Source organism: Dermacentor silvarum, chromosome 7 (assembly GCF_013339745.2).
Source record: "Dermacentor silvarum isolate Dsil-2018 chromosome 7, BIME_Dsil_1.4, whole genome shotgun sequence".
NCBI lineage: Eukaryota > Metazoa > Arthropoda > Arachnida > Ixodida > Ixodidae > Dermacentor > Dermacentor silvarum.
The window spans coordinates 106,475,836-106,496,477 of NC_051160.1; the positions used below are offsets into that span (position 1 = coordinate 106,475,836).

General features: G+C 42.3%; 2 long non-coding RNA genes across 2 annotated transcripts in view; both read right to left on the reverse strand.

Annotated features, from left to right (window-relative positions):
• Positions 1–600: 600 nt before the first annotated feature.
• The window catches only part of LOC119459670 (uncharacterized), a 27,605-nt gene continuing 7,563 nt past the window's right edge, over positions 601–20,642 (reverse strand). Inside the window, exon 3 of the long non-coding RNA XR_007467989.1 lies at positions 601–710. This is a non-coding gene — a long non-coding RNA (uncharacterized LOC119459670). The remainder of the gene's footprint in view (positions 711–20,642) is intronic.
• Positions 12,343–19,731, reverse strand: LOC119459669 (uncharacterized). Its single transcript, XR_007467990.1, has 3 exons — positions 19,263–19,731; positions 17,757–17,934; positions 12,343–12,451 (listed from the first exon to the last, which is right to left on the reverse strand). It is a non-coding gene; the product is annotated as an uncharacterized LOC119459669 (long non-coding RNA).

A 20,642-nucleotide genomic window follows, 5' to 3' on the forward strand; every position in this document is an offset into this window, starting at 1 on the left:
GTGAGGGCTTCCGAAGCCCAGGCGAAACGTCAGCGAAGAGCCGCAGACCGCGAGTTGAGGGAGCGCGATGTTCATGCCAAACGTCAGGGAAGAGCCGCCGACCCCAAGCTGCGGGAGCGGGATGTTGAGGCCAAACGTCAGCCTCGCCTTGACCTCCAGTAACCGTACAACGGTGGTGTACGCGTCGGCAACGCTAGCGCCTACTTACCCTGTGCCAGGCGATTGCTCAAGCGGAATGTTCTTGATAGACATGTTCGTTTGGGTGATGGCCAACGACGATACACCCACTCTCATCATGGAGGCAGTACTCACTACAGCAGACCCATCATAGTCAAAGCTCCGCTGGCTTTGAAGGGCTCTGAATGTTTTTTGTAATGCGGCTATATACAGAGTGGAAGTAGAAGATTCGTAGTGAATAGTTGAGAATATGCACTAGAAAGATGCAGATTTTAACGGTTTTTTTAGCTTATTTAGCGAACCCCTCATTTAGGAATACGTAGAGAAGCATAATATCAAATAGCTTGGCTATATTTTATAAAAGCAGAAGCAATAAGCACGTTACGTGTAAAGCTTTGTTATTGACAAACCACAAGACCACTCTTAAGACAAAAATGCCCATTTTTTATTTGCGCTGTTGGACATTCCAATGGTACTCGAGTTGAGTACTATTCTCGGTAATTCACAAATGTGGCTTTTGATGTGGCAGCGGGCTGCAAGGCAAAAATAAGCTTGTGGTAATTACATACATGGTGTCCGTTGTAAATAGTGCCAAAAATTAAAAAAAACTACATGCGAGTGTCAGGCACCTGGACCAAACCAAGGTTTGCATACGTAGTAAGTTGCTATAAATACAAGAAATCTAAGTCAGCAAACTACGTGGAAAATGACTAGATAGAGATATCAACTGAGTACAAACTTCAAACGTTCGGCACGGCCAATTGTCTCGCCTTCTGCCTTTTATTGCGATATCAGTTATATGAACACTCCAGGTGCATTACTGGCACTGTCATCGCCATCGGCGTCACCTCGATGTTCCGTATAAAGTCGAAGGGCGGTAATTTCCTCCACGCGCGCCGTATGCTGTATGTGCGAGTGAAAGCGTAAGACGTTTCGCCGACGATGACGGCTCTATCTCGCGCGCGCAAGGGAAGAACGAGGAGAGGAAGCGCGCCGTCCTCCGTCGCGCGGGAAGCACCGAGGGGAGGAAGGGGGAGGGGGGGCAGCGCGTTCTATTCCGGCAGCTGCTGCGTATGGCGCGGCCGCCTGGGCCCTATCTTAAGACTGATCTGCAATGTGCTCTATGTTTTCGCCGCTTAGTTCGCGTTGAAGCTAGAGGCAGCACGAAGGTAAATTCCACCAAATGCTACTGCAACGCTTCCTCACCCCAGCGTTTTCACAGCGAGTTTCCACGGTCATGAAGTGAGATGTGTTCATGTTTGTTAATTGCTGTTAATGCTTGTTAATTTAGTTAGTAGGCAAATGTTCGCAAATTTATATGGTCGATAAAGCTACTATCCTTACTTCGTATAGCTGTCTACTAATTTCTATCGCAATCGATGCTTCACCTATCCGGCAAAGCTGCAATTTTTTTTGCTACTGGATAACAAGAAATACACTATACCTCGTTTTTATAGCACCTGAAAGCTATTTTGCACATTATTCCCTTTTGTCATAAAAGTAAATGTGATTTTGTTTTGTTCGTGGTTCTAGTTCGGTTCTAGTCCCTGAACGTTACCACAGCACCTCCATCTGTATTTGCATAGCCGAGTTTGCCAGGCAAGTACACAGCATATTTCTTTTAAATGACTAAACGGCAGAATTTCAACAAACTGTTGCACTTTGTCACATGTACAGAACGGCGTCTCCTTACACGGCAGGATCAGTCGTCCCCAGAAGGCCCTTCCCCACTGTATTCCCCTCCTTACCTCGCCTCTTCCGTCCCAAATAAGTTCAATGAATAATTGGTAACTGTAGAACATCAACCTTCGTTCGTCACTGTGACACCTTTGAAGCATGAGCTACTGAAATTTCCATGCTCTTAGGATTAGTATTTTAGAGCCGTATTCTATTAACAACTCCTCTCTCTAGGTTCGCGTTTTTACTGAAGATTCATATGTTTTATACATACCTATTTCGCAAAGAAACAAGCTAACATCATTTAGAGGCGTGGTGTCTATGTGCGTCAATAGTGGTTCAACATTATTTATAAGGTAACTGGTGCAGCCAAGCACCTTCGACACTCGGCCACTGATGTTAAGATGCCTTCTTTCCCATGTGGCCCATATAGGGCATACCAGAACGGCCTGGCTACATCAATAATGGCAGCTTGGAGCGTGAACACGTTTGACGGGGAATGCCCACGTGAGTTTTACTATGAAACTCTAAACACAAGTCGCACATACACAAAACACATTGCAATTGTTCTTGAAGGAACAGAGACAATTGGAAACAATTTGCCTAGTACATGATGCAAGCTGTGCCTCTTTTCACTTCGGAACAAATGTCAATGTCCAAGATGGTGGTGACTGGGATTTAAGACTGGTGCCCCTCAATTTTATTTTGGATGCAGCGCTTGAATTATTGCATGATCAGTTCATTTTGATTTCAGCGCTTCTGACTGAATGGCTGCTTACTTCGTTTGCTCAAGGAGGATACATACTGCCAAATAGATGGCGGCCTAGATGTGAGTATAAATAATTATTTCCTCACTGCAAAATACAACCGAAAACGTAAAGTACCCCATCTTTTCCTTAAAATAAACATTACATCACTAAACGCAGTGCAATTCCGTAACCCCGGCTGCTTCATGAGGACGCCACAACGCCACACACACTTTGCAGTGCATCTAGGAATTCACATGCATCACAGTTGTTTCCTTCGGTTTCGCTTGACATAAGCCCCAATATGGTTAAGTCTGAAATTTGATTTATACAAAGTAACAATAGGAACAACGGTGTGGCGGAACCCCGTTTGTGTGCAGTAAAATCTTAACCTTTTTATACTACTACTTTACAATTGCACGGGCCCATGGGGGGTAAACATTTGGTTCTCTTTGAACTATAAAGAAGTAAAAATATTACTTCATAAATGGCTCATCTAATTCGCTGCAATGTATTTATGACAATCAAATGAACAATACTACCGAAAGCTTTCTTTTATGATTTATAGCGATATTTTTATGTTACATCAAGGAGAACATTTTTAACACGCAAGTGTTTTAATCGAGGTTCCATCAAAAATATGCTCCATGTCAAACGATTATGCAAGTCTGCGAGATGGCGAGCTTTCGCCGTTTTAGGCCTAGCTAATGATTAAAGAAGACATAGAAAGCGCACGATTTTTTTCATTATGAAATTGTGCTTTACATGACCTGTATGTGTTGCAATGAGGAGATTTAGGCATCAATTGTTTTATCAATGGTATCATTTTTATCATTGGCATCATTCAGGCATCATTTGTTTTATCATGAGGCATCATTTGTTTATCATATGGCGGACAGCATGGCCCACTATCAAAATGGTGTTATTTAAAAGTAGCGCTTTGTGGTCTAACTCACGTGGTGTTTACGTGCAACGGCGTTCTTTGCGTGTTCCTGGCATTTTTTCAAAGCTGATTCCCGACCACTGTCACCGTTGGGTGGCGCCGCGGAGACCTGGTGGCTTCCGGGGCACTTTTACGCTTCACCGCAGCGCAGGCCTCTCGTGCGTGATATCATAAATAGTTGTCATAAATATAAAGTTTGGCGGAAAAAAGCACCTCCAAACATTTGACGCATTCAACTACTTCCCAAAATTATGTAGTACTGCAACTTTCATTATGACGGTACGACAAATGTTGTTGCTGAAGCAAGCTTTTGTATTTTAGGCAGCGAGTTGCGCATGTTGGAATACATTTGTTATTGTGAGGCATAAATTAATAAAAATAAAAGCCTCTGCCCGCACCATAGACAGAAACATGTTCCACCGTGTAAGAAAAATTAAAAGAGGTGCAGATACACAAGAACAACATAAAATTAGAGAAAATGTCCACGGCCTTACATTTTTATAGTCGCCTTCCTTCTGCACCTCTTACCATTTTCATTACGCGATGGAACTGGCGCTTGCCTAAGTTTTTGAATTACCATAATCAGCACAGGGGCAATGCTTTTTGTAGACTCCCTCCCAAGCTCTGGTGGTGCACTTTTGGGCTAACTTTGCAACTGGTTCGCATGTTGGTCCATTGCTGCCCTTCTTTACGCAGCACAGGCGGTATTTACATTGACTGGTGAATTCACACTTCGCGTGTAATTGCTTTTCCTGCAATAGGATAACAAATAGACTTTTTTCAGTATCATGCAATAAAGGGACATTCGTTATATATTATTTACCGTAGGGCTGGTTTCAAATACGCATGTATTATTAGGGGGAACAATGCAAGCATATAACTTTTGTACGTTTAAGGACACTATGGACATTCGCACTCCGCGGCAGCATCCTCTACCGTCACAGCTTACGCTCTGAAGGACCAAAACATTCACTAGCTTTACCCCGCTGTATCCGCGTATCAGTTCTTGAGCATATGCATGACGTCCCTGTGCAGGCCACCTGGGTATTTCTTGTACCTAAGACCACGTACGACGCCGCTTTTACTGGCCAGGCCTGTACGACTCCTTGCGCCGCTACGTTGCAGCCTGTGCACTCTGTCATCACCGCAAAAAACCTGCTGTGGTTCCCACTGGGCGTCTTCACCCGATCGATGTGCCCTCAGAACCATTCTCTCGCGTCGGCCTCGATCATCTCGGCCCTTTTCCCACGTTGATTGCTGGCAATAAGTGGTTCATTGTCGCGAATGCTCACGCAACCCGGCACGCGACCGCGCGAGCTTTGTCCATAAGATTTTGTTATACAAGACGTCTCCCTACGACACGGCGCACGCTGGCAGCTCCTCACTGATCGCGGCCGTACCCTCTTGTCCCGAGTTGTTGAAGACCTACTTCGCTATTGTTCTGCCGAGCTTTCCACCACCTACCACCCACAGAGAAACGGACTCACCGAGCGGCTCAATCGCACGTTGGCAGAAATGCTATGTATGTAGGTTTCTGACGACCACCGTGATTGGGACAGCACGTTACCCTTCGCGACCTTCGCCTATAATTCGTCCTATCATGAGACAGCTGGCTTTTCGCCATTTTGCTATCTATTCGGCCGCCACCCTACTCAGTCCTTTGACACATTGCTTCCTTCTTCGACGAGCACTCCCGCTGAATATGCTGAAGACTTCTTCGCCCTGGCTGACGCGGCGCGCCGACTGCCAGCTCCCGGCTCACTGAGTCTCAAGACATGCAGAAGATCCAGTACGACTGCCGACATCGGGACGTGGGGTTTTTGTCTGGCGGCACTGTCGTCCTGTGGACACCATGTCGCCGCATCGGCTTGTCTGAAAAGCTGATGCCGCGCTACACAGGGCCCTACACAATATTGCGTCAGCTTGGCGATGTCAACTACGTGTAACCGTCCGCTGGTCTCACCTGTCCCCACTGACGTTGTGCAAGTGTGTCGGCTGAAGCCTTATGTTGCCGCGAGCTCACTTCTATTATAGTTAGCGCCGAGACGGCGCCTTTACAGGCGGGGGTTATGTTTCGGCGCAACCGAGAGTGGCGCCAGTCAGAAGAAGGCGATTTGACGTGTGGAGGTGGAATCGGTCTCGACAGCCATCTTGTTTACGTATCGTTGCCGCTCTTGTATATGTTGTAAATACATATTTATCTGTGACTTCCGCATCGCGACAATATATACGCACAGGGCCTCAATTCGGCACATTGCTTCTCTAAAGTTGCGATGTTTTACTCAGAAGAGATAATACAGCCAATGTTGTTGCTTTTAAAATTGTTGTTGAAAAGACGCATAATGAACCCTTTGGTGAAAGTCGGTAAGCGCAATCACGGGGAATGTCGCAATCAAACCACGGCTCATGAATGCTTTAGGGCGAGCAGTTTTCATGCGGCAGGCATAAAAAGGAACAGATCTCTTCCATGATGCCACAGCTCTTCGTTGCTCTTGCCTTATGTTGATTTCAATATAAGGTGCGACCATGTTACATTTCTAAGTGTCTTACAAACACCATTGCAGTTTGTCTCAGAGTGAGCGTTATTCACGGATCATCATGTGGCGCTTCAGGCTGCTCAGTTGTCTGGACATCGCTTTACACGTTTAAGCATTGCTTTACACGTATAAAGAAAAAAGACAAATGACTAACTGGTAATTGATAAAACATATTTTTCGTGAGAAACCTACATGTTAATTAACAAAATACGAAAACACCACATGCATACACAAAAAGTTACCATTTTCTAGACAACGCCTCCAAACAAGTCCATAGTTTTGTTCCTTACGACAAGCTTTTGTATGTGCTCGCAACTTTAAATGTTTTGTGCAAGATTGCAAACCAAAACGTAGTGTTTTTCTGATGCGGCGAACATTTCTGCCAAATTAAAGTTGTTTGATTGAAAACAAAGGAAAATGGTGACAATTATTATTCAATAGAAGAGAATGCATATTACACTAAATGGGGGGAAGGGACGATTACTTTAAGCAAACCTTTTTGACCGTCCAGTTCAATCAGATGAAAGACCGCTGAGCACACTATTCTGATTACAGAATTTATTTTAAAATATGGTCCATAAGTTCTGAGCAGTGTTGTATACACTCCACTTGGAGTAAATAAAAATATTTCCGCGCAAGTCTTTGCAGCAGGACATGTCTGCGACTGATCTGAATTCACTTGGCTCAAGGGTAGTAATAAATCACAATAAGTTAAAAGCATATCATTCCGAACTGCTTTAATGAGGTATAGGTAACCATTTTAAATAAACCGACGGTCAGAAATACTTGAAGCTCATCCATTTAAGCTTTCACATTTTGCTTGAAAACTACAGCCAATATTTTATGCCAATATTTTATGCATAAAGAATCATTGCGAACTTACTTTTATATAAGGGCTGTTCAGGTGGCTTTTAGCAAGCAATGCTAAAGTTCCTAAGACCAGTACAACGAAGCTAACTTGGAAAAATTGAAAAGAAGATATCATAGCAGCTATGTAAGCTCTCTTAATATCCCCCCAAAAAAGGTACAGCGAAGCGAGCATTCGTGTTTTCTAACACACCAGGTGCATGTACTCGTGCTGTTCGCTGTTTGCGGTATCGCTACTCTGTACATCCCAAGAGGACAGAGAAAATTGATGGTTCGGTATTGTGGAATTGCTTCTCGTTGCTCTTACGAAAGCGATTGTTCTTCCTCGCTCTCAAGAAATAATATACCAGAAAAAATGATTACAAAACGCGCTGACGCGCTACGCTGACGGCAGGCAGCGTAGCTCCAACTTTCTTCCACATACTCTTTCACGGCCTTCCTTTCACCGCGATAGCGTTAAGGACCCCGTGTCCCTGAATATCGAGTTTCGACGCCGGCGACCAGCCTCGGCGTCCGTTTGAAAAAATCATCCCGTATATATTTAGGTATATGTACATGCCACGCCTTGCTATATGACGTGCTGTATATGCGGGTTGTGTTACCACACTATTATATCCCTAAAGCTGCTCATACCTTGTCTTACAATCTTGACAATGTTATTCCTCTGAATTTTCAGAATGATAACCCGCAAAAAATGTCATACAACACAACACCAACGGCGCATAAATTTTAAGATAAATCTTCTCAGACTGAAATAATTAAAGTGTGAAAGAATAAGAGAAAGCTGACAAGTTTGATGTTTTTTTTGGTACGGCTATGCACTACATCCGGAAGGTCGACATTGCAGTTTCACACAAGATGTGCTGTCTAGTTTTCTGGTAAAAAGTGACAACGAAAAGACGGTGAAGGAGAGCGGCGGAGACGACTGGACGAAAACAGCACATGCATACACAAGGTACACTCTTAAAAAAAAGGTAGTCTCAACCGACTCTTTTGAGGTGTATCTGCTCGTCACACGTATGACCACCTTTTGGGTGGTAACATAGACTCTCTTGGAATTACAGTACCGGCGACTCTCTTGCAGTGCCGGTGACTCTCTCCCTCAAGGAGCACTGAGGAGTATGTATTACCCCAAAGCAGGAGTTGATGCGACTACCTCAGTGGTCCACGCAAGTACCTGTTGGTAGTCAGCAGAACCCCTTTGCAATGGCCACAATGACTCTTCCTAGGGTAGTCATTTGACAACTGACAAACAATGGTGGTGTACGTGACTACCATGGAAAAAGTTGATGCGACTACCTTAGTGGTCGATGCAAGTACCTCTTGGTAGTCAGGAAAACCCCTTTGCAATGGCCACAATGACCCTTCATAGGGTAGTCATTTGACAACTGACAAACAATGGTGTTGTACATGACTACCATGGCAAGAGTTGATGCGACTACCTCAGTGGTCCATGCAAGTACATCTTGGTAGTCAACGGAACCCCTTTGCAATGGCAACCATGAAGCTTCCTAGGGTAGTCAATTGACTGACAATGGTGGTGTACATGACTATCATGGTAAGATTTGGTGAAACTACCTACTGGTACTCAACGAGACCCTTCACAGCAACTGCTGTGACCCCTGCCTGGGGAGTCAAATGACTATGTCTAAGCTATATGGAAGCTCGCTACATATAGATTTTAATTTGTGTAAGCAACAAAGCGTAGTTATTCAGCAGCTCTCAGCCACCATTAGATGTTATAATAAACTGCAAAACTATAAACAACCAAAAGAACACTGAGCAAAATGAGAACAAGATGAAAGCAGGAGTCAACGTTTCGACAAGTGGACTTGTCTTTTTAAGGCGACAACGAAAAAAACACTTAGCCCATAGCATCACAATGAGTTAAACACCAAGAGCCAAAATTTCACTATCATATGTAATAACCTCAACTGCATCAGCATCATACCTGGCAAAAGAGAAGACAGCAATCTGATTTGCTAAATTGGAATCAATGGCCAACCTTGAGAAATACTATGCGTCAGTTGCAACATCCAGCATGTTTTTTTTTTTCTGGGGGGGGGGGGGGGATGTGGTGTACAAGGCAAACTGAACAGCGCTAATATGTCCAATGTTATGTAATATAGCATTTCAGGTATTTGAGAAAAAAATTATTTCTTGAAAAGAATTTTATTTCTTTGCCATGAGAAAGGGCTCGTTTATTTCAATATGCCATGGAGGCATACATGGGCAGAATAATTAAATTTCAATATTGATAATTAACGACAAACTTAAAATTTCACCATATCAAAGCAACGATACAACATCGATGCCAGTAGAAGAAAATAAATATGACTAAAGACTAGATAAATGTAAAACAGGGCATGACGAATAATGCCGCATTAAAAATCCATGTGCAGCTTGCATAGTAAGTACATCACATTATGTTTCAAAAGTGCTACTTCTTGGCCATCCTATCATCCAATTTGTCAAAAGAAGACTGCTGTCTCACTTCTAAATGTTTCCATTAGCACTGCCTCCATGTTTGCGTCAAATTTTGATCTGCTTCGGTTCATATCTGAAAGAACAACACAACAGTTAAAACATGAACAAATTTTATTCAATAAAATATGCGCACATCACAGTGACCTTTAGCGAGAGTACATATAGCAATCACAAAAAGCACTTAACTTTGTAAGGAAAGCATCAGTTTACAGCACACGAAGAGCCTGAGAGAAGACTGTACACTGCATCCATTGATGTTCTCAAGGAACGAATCACCAATGGCCTTGCCACCACGTTCATCGCAAAACCACACATGTCAAAATACGTAGATGTTCTTTCTGTACACCTCAAGGGCCACAAACGCTAGGCCGCCTCATCACTAGTCCCCTCGCTTTTCGGTCTTTGCTCAGTCATACAAGCAAAAGCAGAGTTGATCTTGATGCTAAATGACACGCAATGTAATGGCCCAGCCGCTACAACTGCCAAGTGAGCAAGACGATCACGCCTCAGCGCCCATCCGATAAGTGGCGAGAAAGAAAAGCAAGCGTGCTACCATCCTGTATGCATGTCGCATGAGCGAGATTTTTGCCAGAGTGTTGAATGACTGCAATGGTTGGGTCGCACATGTCCCTTCCAGCAAGCTATGTGATGAACTGGTGTACATGAAGGACCCTTTCGGAGGATTGAACTAATTTGGCTCCATGTACATATTCACTTGCAAAAATGTAATTCACTGTCAATCTGGCAACGTTAAGAAGCACCCAAAGCAGGATAAGCACTAACTCTTTAAAAGCAACCTTATTTCCGACGCATTATCGAACACCAAGAGAAAACAGGTCCTTCTATACACTAGCACTAGGCATCCATAATTGCCACTGCGATATTACCGAAGCAATTACTACTAAAATCACAGCACATTCAGATGGCGCGCTAAGCGATAGGAAGGACACCGGATAATCTGCCTGTCATCTATGCATGCGCTCTCCGCCATCTCACCCGTATAGACCAAACCATTGCCTCTGCTGTCATTTGTGAACAAAGGACCCATACTGGCTCCGAAATACAATTTCTTGTAATTTCATAATTTTTAAAAATATCATTGGTGAGTGTTTGCTTTATGCCCCATAATACAAAAACTATGAATAACATTTAAACACAATAAAGTTTGTGTGTTTGACTAGCTATTGGCAGTACTACTCAGCTGCATAAATCCAAGGCTACGAACACCAAAATAGCCTCAGCGTTAAAAAAAGAAACAAAAAAGCCTAAGTGCATACAGAAAGGTGCATTTCAAGACGACTTTAGCAGCTCAGTCAGATTTCTCAGCCTGCTCAGTACTGGCTGTAATTTTGTTAGTTGTAGCAGTTAACCATGCTATTAAAGCTGTTGGGACTTGGCGCCTAGTTTGTCGTTTTCGTTTTCATTTCAATCATGTGTTGCAGCAATGAGAGTGTCTGCTCCGCAGAGCTGCTGTATTCGATGTTGAAAGCCCCAGTACATGGAAAATAAAAATAACCCCGTTACACCGGAATTGAAGTCCAATACATCTACACATACATATCCACACTTCACACACAGGGCCTTGGAAGAGATGCGGTTGTCACCATTGTACAGCAATTTGGAGTGGGCAAACTCCTGTCCTGGCGTCTGCAAAGCAAACATATAAATACATAAATTGGTGGTGCACAAAACAATACGGGTTGCTCTGCGACAAGGTTTTAAAGAACTGACTTTTATTTTAGGTAAGTGTTGTCAAAATGAAAAATCACGCAGAGAAAAAGACCAAAATTGCTAATTTATGTTTGAAGTAGGCAAAATGGTTTGTTATATTACCAGAAAATTAGAAACAGTTCTAAGCTTTTACTTCAAAAGCAGTATGTACCCATTTTATTGTGCTACAAAAAAGGATTAGCCATAAGCTGCAGTTCAATTTTCATAACTTAGTTTTGCAAGATCATATGTGCAGCCATGGATGGTTGCATAAGATTTGCTCTGTCATGTGATCTCATCTGCCACTTTGACATGTTTAATTTCTTTGATAATGTCCATTAGGTAGAGAGCATAAATGGTTTCTCTGGTTACTTCATTGCTTTCAAAGCCCAACAAAAAGTACCACTAATAATTTGAGTAAATAGAATGCCACACATAAAGCACCTGCACACAATGATTAATTGCTTGATACTTCTTAAGTCTTAGTAATCAAGTTTAACAAAATTATCTGATTTAACTTAAGGCTATACTCCAATTGTTTATCTTGGTGGTTTTCTAGCTGTGAAATTTCCCCACAGTTATACAGGGTCTTGAATATTACGCTGCGCATGTTCAAAAGAAGGTTTTGCGCTCACCGCTACGCTGTTCTTGTTCACATTTTGCAGAACAATCCCATTTTGGGGTCGGCTTCGTTTAGTATAACGCTTACCAAAGTTAAGTGCCTGGTTTTAAGAAAAATGTGCAAATTTTTCTTCACTTACGGGGATGCGAGCTGCTGCAGCGACAGCGCTGGCATAAACCTCTGTCGCCGCCTGCCAGCAGCTGCAAAAAGCAGCCGGTCACGGATGTTTACCATTGGTTTACCGTGTGTTGCCCGCTCGTGAACACAACTGCAAACCTCCCTGACCACCTGCATTCTGCAGCTGCCGGCAGGCGGCGACACATGTTTATGGTAGCGCCGTCGCTGCAGCAGCTCAGCATCCCCACAAGCGAAGGCAAATTGCACTTTTTTCTTAATACCAGGCAATTAACTGTAGTAAATGTCATACTAAACGAAGCAGCCCCCAAAATGCAATCATTTTGCAAAACTTGAGCAAGAACGGTGTAGTGGTGGGGTGCAAAACCTTTCTTTGAACAGGCGCAGCAAAATATTCCGGGCCTGTACATATTGACAATTGCCTCACTACTGACACTGTGTACTTGGTCGTGTAAGCAGCTCAAAGTTCTAACCATTTTTGTGAACATGTCGTCCCCTCGCTCATTGACAAGAAATGGTAGAACCATGATGGCGCTCACGCCTTTTGCATCTGAAGAGAAAAATTACAGCAGTGAAAGGGCTGCAGCTGCTGACCAATTTCGCTGCTTGTAATTATTAGTAACTAGCAAGTATAAAACTGCCAGCAGCAACAGCTTATAAGTTTCATACAATCATACAGCAGTCCACTTAGGGAATTTCGGTGGCACAATTCGGTACTAAATGGGCAGTGAATAAATAGTAACTGCATATCATCATCAGTCCATATAAATGTCCAATGCAGGACGAAGGCCTCTCCCTGCGATCTCCAATTACCCCTGTCTTGCGCTAGCTGATTCCAACCTTCGCCTGCATATTTCCTAACTTTATCACCCCACCTAGTTTTCTGCCATCCTCGACTGCGCTTCCTTTCTCTTGGTATGCATTCTGTAACTCTAATGGTCGAGCGGTTATCCATCCTACGCATTACATGGCCTGCCCAGCTCCATTTCTTCCTCTTAATGTCAACTAGAATATCCGCTATCTCCGTTTGCTCTATGATCCACACTGCTCTCGTCGGAGTCTCCTAACGTAGGCCTAACATTTTTCGTTCCATCGCTCTTTGTGTGGTCCTTAACTTGTTCTCGAGCTTTGTTAACCTCCAAGTTTCTGCCCCATATGTTAGCACTGGTAGAATGCGATGATTGTACACTTGTCAACGAGCAGTGGTAAGCTCCCAGTCCTAGCATTTGACAATGCCTGCAATGCTACTCCAACCCAATTTTTTCTTCTGTATATTTCTTCTCATGATCAGGGTCCCCGGTGTAGGTATATACAGCTATAAGCAGCTAACTGCATATAGCTATCTACAAAAAAAGGATATTCGCAAGATGTGTTCGGCTATTATGGGTGATGCTTCTGGAAGTGTACTGCAAGTGGGTCAAACATGAATAGGTGGAACAAATGGGCCAGATTTTTGTTAATCAAGCCTGTATGCAGCCAACAGATAATTAGGCCCGGAAAGTAGAGGGTAAATTAAATGTGATTTTATTGAAATGTAAAATAACTAAACATTAGAAAGACAGTAGGCAAAAACAACTTGCCACCAGTGGGGGCAAACCCACGTCATATGCATTACACATGTGAGCCTGTATCAGTTAAGCACGATGGAGGTTATTCTCCCATTCACCTCATTCCGCATTTGTTATGTTTATTAGATATGGCCCTGGAACTGTTAGCACCACTCCAGGCCATGGCTGACGCTGCAGCATGTTCGTTGAACCGTAGGCGTCCATGTGGTACATGACATTTAAGAGCAGGGCAGATGGCACTGATGCTACCTGAAGGCATCAATGCTGTTATGAATGCAAAGACTTATAGGCCTGCTGCCTGCTCCTAGGGTCATCCCCTTTGTGATGGTTGCAGGTAAAAGTATGTGCCACATCTATCTGCCATCGATTATGAGTTTGGTGCTGGGCCACTCTAGTACACATACACAAATACCCAAGAATGTGAATGAGAGGACAGCTACTACCACAGCTCAATGAGTAGACTATTGCATGCTATATTTGCAAGATGTGGGTTTGCTCCCACCAGTGGCAAGTTATCTTTTATATTTTTCTTATGACTTCTACAGTTCAATAAAACCACATTTAATTTCCGCTGTGGTTCACTTGGCCTTCTATGGTTGGACCAAACATGAAAACCTTGCTCATTATATTACGTTGTTCTTTTTTGTTTGTTTAACAAAAACTAGCAATAACTACGTATTTGAAAAACATACTATACAGGCACTGATTCAAGTTATAGTTTCCTTAGAATTATGTAATGCTAACTTCAGAAAGCTTAAGGATGGGCCTAGCTAATGTGAACATATCTGCTAGTTTGTTACTCCTATTCAGGTGGACACACTTGGATTATGTGAGGACGCATAGAAAAAATACTCTGTGCAACGTGTAATTTCCTCAATGTGCTTTCACTTTGTATCCTTAGCGCTGTTTCCACCTGAATTAGGGGGTAGTTCGTTATACATGTCGAAGTGAAATGCATAAACGAGCTACAATAAAAAATGGTATCATCTGTTTCCTTTCTGCTGTGCTTTCTCGTGACTCAGTAGCACGTTTCAATTCAGCGCCATGTAAACAGTCAATTGTGAGCGGATCTTACGTTGTTACCATACTGCTGCTGTACTGCACTCCACGGTTCCTTGGTTGTCAACAGAAGCTATTCACTGGGAATAAGTTTTATATTCAAATATAATTGTGGCTTCCTTAATTAATGCTGAAAAATAGCTTGTGACCAACATGACTTTATTCCTTCAGTCAAGACTCGAAATTTAAACAAATTTTCCGTAAATACAAAGCAAACTCAGCCAAAAAAAAATTCAACCTGTAGCATGAACATTTAAGTGACATAAGGTTAGTCATCATAGTTACAGAAATAACTGATTGTGAAATTTATTATTTCAGATGCATTATTTCACGACAAGAAATAAAAATTGTTGCAGAAGTAGGTGCACTGTTATTATTCTAAAGGCATTCTAATGCGAAAAAGAACACCAATTAACAGCAATGATACATAGCAACACTTTCTGACTACTTGTCAAACATGGTGGTATGCTTTTTCAGATACTGTTGTTTTGCATTATTCGTCTTATTTATTATGATGTGTTTAGCATTAGCTGAAGCTTACATTGGTACAGCAATTATGAGTTGCAGGATACCTAGTACACACGATTTTACAAGAGCAGCTCTGATGCAGTTGACATTTATGTAGCAGCAAGTGGGAACAACAGTGCAATTTAGATAAATTAGGAGATTTAAGCTTTAAGATTTTGTACTTGTTTTTCAGGCGCATGTGCCAGGAGAACTAGAATGAAGTAAAAGCAACTGACTTTACATAAATACCAGTTCAGTGGCTTCCGGTTTTCAGGTTGTGTAAGAAATTGAAAACAGTACACAGTAAAAACAGAGTTGCCCTAATCTTAACTTGTTTTTGCACTGTTTCCGTCATGTTCTAAAATGTACCAGTGAGCGATCTTTGCACACCTTTCAACACAGCAGTTGAGCAATTTCTTTCTGTATTAGTTTCGGTCAAAATTTTTATGCATAAATGACTACAGGTACAAAATATCTGTTCAACCAATTGTATATTTAGCTGAGGCATGCAATTATTTTACAGAAGTGGCCGTATTGCACCTCAGATGCAGAGCTGCTGTTGGCATCTTCAAATTAGTCAAGCTGCAAAGCTTATAGATCACAGCATGTCTACTCAATGACAAGCACACAGACGAGAACAGTTGCGAGAAACAATGGACCATAAGCATTACGAAGTGCTAAGAAAGACTTTGACAGCATGTTTTAACCTTTAAATGTGCCAAGGAAATCAAAATGAAGGAAATTTACAAGGAAATGCTCTTACATAGCCAGAGTCCAATCTGTTCCTCCAGGGCTGGGTACTGGTTTACCAAGGCACCTTTGCAGCAATGTTGTACAGCTTATTCGGGTACCTGATGTTTACAAAAGTGTGCATAAACCTTCTACATAAAACAATATACAAAAAAACAATATGCAACAGCACTGTAGTGCAACCATTCCATGAAATCATATCAGCAGGTGAACTGTGATTCATCAGATGGGAGAATTTGTTCGGTTAACTGCACTATGAAAGCATTAGGTGCATGACGAGACAGAGGTTATAAAATTTATCGGATGGGTTTGACACAGGAGAGGGTAACAGTATATCCTTTGGTCCTGCAATAGCCAAGATAAACTGATGATGATGACCAGAGTTCACACACTAACAATACGTTTCACCAAAACAGATATAAAAGATTTAATTATTACTTCAAATGAGTTTACTACTAATAAATGCACACAAGTGAAAATTAGCCATGAATACCAATTTGAAGAAGCATCTTCTATAAGAAATTAGTAGGGCGGCTGATTAAGCTAGTTGTTGATCAATTATCGTGAGTGTACAGCATGTCACTAATTGCCACTATATGGCATGCATTTTATTTGTTTTCTAAATTTCCATGAGCGTGCAGATATTCCTTCCAGTTGCAAAGCTGTACGAGGCACCAGCTGACATGTACACAAAATTTAGTTCACGTACACCCAGCTGTTTTTTTAAGAAAAAGGTACTAAGTCGAAACATCGCATTCTGAGAAATGTGCGAATATATGTGTCAATTGCTTGCTTAATCAATACATCCCACGATTAGTCGTCTTCATACTGTACTTTACAGCAGTCTTTCCCTCTTTTTCTGCAGTCCTTTCATTGCTGTTATGCTTCAGCTTTAGCTTGAAATTGCTTTTTTACCCACCATGAGTCTGTTGATAGCATGCACATGGAAAAACAAAAATGTACAGGAGTGACCTCCAGATGCTTTAGTACGCTTTCACTGCAGCGGTTGCAATAACACTTTCAATCAATTTCGTATCAATATATGTGTTTTCCTCATCAGCAACACTAAAAGGCATGAAATAGGTCCTTCACAGATGTGACGTGCCGTCCGAAAGCACACACCAACATAACAAAAGCAAGAGGAACGCATGAGAGCTACAAAGAGCTCCCTAAGGGCTGTAAAATGCATTACAAAAAGAAAAAAGTCACAAACCAAACCAAAAGTACTGTCTAATTCAAGACGTTTTTATACGATGGAAACTTCATATCATCTTAAGTCTCGACGACAGGTCATGCCCACTTTACAGTCGACGCTAAAAATATACTGAATTAAATAAGTGGTTTAGAAGTCGCATATAGCCAAGTGTTTTATATTTTTTGAAAGCTATAAACATGTGCTATCAGTACAACGCAAAATCAGAAATTTACGGTTTGGGCCTAACAACGTCGAAACCTCCCCCCCCCTTAACAGCTGTACCCACAATTTTCAAAATACCCGAACGCTCTAGACACTGGTCGAGAGCATTCTCAGCCCAGAAGGCATTGAGCACATTGCACTTTTCGAGCCCAAGTGCAGCCAGTCTACACTGGCTAACCTCATTGTCTTTCTATCTAAACCTATCAATGCCTTTTCATTAGTAACAAAGCTTTAATTCGGCCCTGAAACACTTTGTGCATAGTAAGAAAGCATTGCCACTCTGTTAACGAGGGCTCCTGTGGGAGTGTGAACAAATATTACACGACATGCAGCAGAGAATTCACAATCTCGTGCAAAAGCAGTTAAAAATTGCTTGCTCTCACTTAAGCATAGTTGTTATGCAGTGTCATCGCAAGCAGCTAGACCCACAACAGCTATTGGCTGATTTCGTGATCGCAAGAACATCTCATTAATACCATTATTGCTCATTTGAGTTAAATAAACAATATATTATATATGTATTTGACCTCAAAAAGACAAAACAGCCATTTCACCTTTGCACTGCTTTGCTGAACATGACGACTGCACGCTGCTGCGCATGGCTTCAGAGATGAAAAGCGCAGCGTAGAAATTGCGGCCGCCACGAGCCGCCTTGCGTTCACCCTACGGACAGCAACGGGGCATTGCTTCCTTGTGCCCCCTTGCCAACTCCTCTGTGCAGCTTCCAGCATGCTAGTGGAAATGAAAGGAGACAAAAAACCACTTATCGGTGCGATAATTATGTCTAACTTCACTTGTCCTTTAAGGATTCGAAAACTTTTGTGGGAGGAAATTTTTGAGGTGACGTAATTTAATAGTGATGATATGCTATGATTACTTAGAAAAGTGTTTCAGGACCCCTTTAAAGTATGGCTCAAATACCGTTATTTTATCCTTCCAGCATATGACAGACTTTAGTCATACAGAGTTAACTAACGAGTACAGATTGGATAAGACATACGGATAAGCATACAGCTGTTTTGGTGCCTCTGATGCTTCAGAGTGGCTTTGGGAGACGAATAAGTTAATCAACGCCCCATCATGCACTGCTGTGCTTTCATTCATGTTGACATAGCAAGGGAACCGATCTTTGACCTGAAAGCATACACCGGTGGTTTATCAATAGGTTTGAACCAGTGGACACTGAACAGGCATTGATTAATTTTTAGCCTTTTCTATGGTTGCTGTAGTGTCCCAAATAGGTTTGTTATTTAAAGCCATAAAGCACAGCACAACACTAATCCTGCGGCCCATATGTGAGCTAAGTGCAGGACACATTGAGCAACAAGTTTGAGCTTATTTAGCAATGCCAGCAACAATCAGTATATAGGAACAGATGATTTCCCAAAGATAGAACCATATAGTTGATTGCACAACGTTTTCATAGTCCTGTTGGTGAAAATGTCAATGAATGTTTTACCTGTGTTGGTTGAATTTAACTTTATTACTGCATGATTACTGCAGCAAACAAATAACAAGGCAGACAACACTCCTGTTTTCCTCGTCTTGTCTGTTTATTGGTTAAATGCTACAGAAATTTGCAGATTATGGCATACTACGACCGGTTACACAAACTAAAGCACCATTACATTGTTTGAAGCTGTTAGTACTTCACCTTTCCCTATCTAATAGGGTAGCGATTGCACACCTGAGCTCAAATCAGTAGTAAACCAACCGCAAAAGTTTGCAGAAGACGGAAGTCCCCGAAAACGTTTAGTTTCCTTTCCAGTTCTCCCCTAGGCAAAAACTGAAGTTGAGCAACGATGTGTTCCTAAGGGCAAGTATGCGCTTCACGTGTCAATGTCAGCGACGAGCCGAAAATATTTGTAATTGGCAGCACAGTGAAGTGACACAGGGCAATTTCGTAACACTCGGACTGTCAGGTAAACGTGAAACAACTCAACAGTTACTACTCGTGCTCGACATTTCCGCTACGCGTACTGTTGCTATTTTGCCCATACGAACCAAACAGTGACCAAATCATCTTTACACTCCATAACACGCAGAACATTCATGCTCACCTGTATTAGGAGATCATTGCATGTCATCAGGTGCGCGAACCCACCCATCCGCACACTTTCGTGAAGGTCGGCGAGCTTCCGGGCGCCTGTGAACTTCACAATTTTCTTTGGTGGCCCGTGCGAAACGAGGTAAACTGCTTCCGCATCAGTCGGCGAGCCTTCAGTTGAAGTCGGATCAGATGACATGCTGCTACAGTTGTCGGGTATCACAGGCGCAACGGACGCAAGAGAAAAATCCCACTCGCGTTTCGACGGTCGCAGGCTTGCCGCCGTCATGGAATAAAGAACCGCCGGCGTGGTTTCAGATTCTGAGGAGTAACCGCTGCTACCGCTGCCGCGCTTTTCACAGTTGCGTATCCAAAGTCGAAGTAAATGCGAAAGCCAAAAGCCAACCACTGTACTACGAGCATCAAAACCGCAAACGACCGTGAAAGTAATTGTGAGTCTCGAAGGTTGTGCTTTTTTTCTGTACTGCAAGCCCATTTTACTTACGCCGTCACCGCGGCGTTTGAAACAGTTCTCAGAGGCTATGCTTTAGCAGGCTAGAGTGGGTCTTAAGACCCATGACTGGTTTTTATATATTATTTTGTTTTATTTACAACATTGTGGTAAACATAAATAAAGATGTGTTGCAACGATAATTAGAGAAACAACCTTCAATTGCTAATTATTATTTTTGCTCACTGGTACACGACCCGAATTAATCGTGTTTACTAGGAGGCGACACAAATAGCTATGCACCTCTACTCGGTACGCTCCATCAGCTTCAGTGAATGATGAGTTCCGCGTGCAACTTGGTGGACTTCATAGTTTGTTTTTCATTGACATTGAGTGTATATTCATGTTATATTTTCATTTCTTTTTTTATTCTATGCATGTTAAATCAATATTTATGTACTTCCGCCCCTTATTGCTTCCCTTGAGGAATCTTTAAATACAAAACAGATATGTATGTAAACCGCGTTGTATATAAATACCATCCAGTGTTTTCACTATGAAGTTGGCGTTGTGCCATCCTGCTTCTGTGATTTCTTACTGAATATTAAAAAAAACAATTTGCATTTCTTGCTATGTTGATAATTCAGTAATGATCGAAGCACTGCATGAAATGCGTTTTACTTTTTGCGCCTATAGTTAACCTGCATTGTGTTGCTTTCTTTGGTATAGTCAACCAACTATTTCATTGAGTGATCCAATGAATCCACATTGGTTGATTGTATAAGGTGCTTATCACTGACTCCCTTCATGGGAGTCCTCCATTTCATGCGCGAGTCCCGACTTCGTCTCGTGACTACCTTTGTAAGAAAAGGTAGTCAACGTCTGAAAAAAGAGAGTCGAGGTAGTCGTGACTCTCTTTTGACTCTCTTTTTTTTAAGAGTG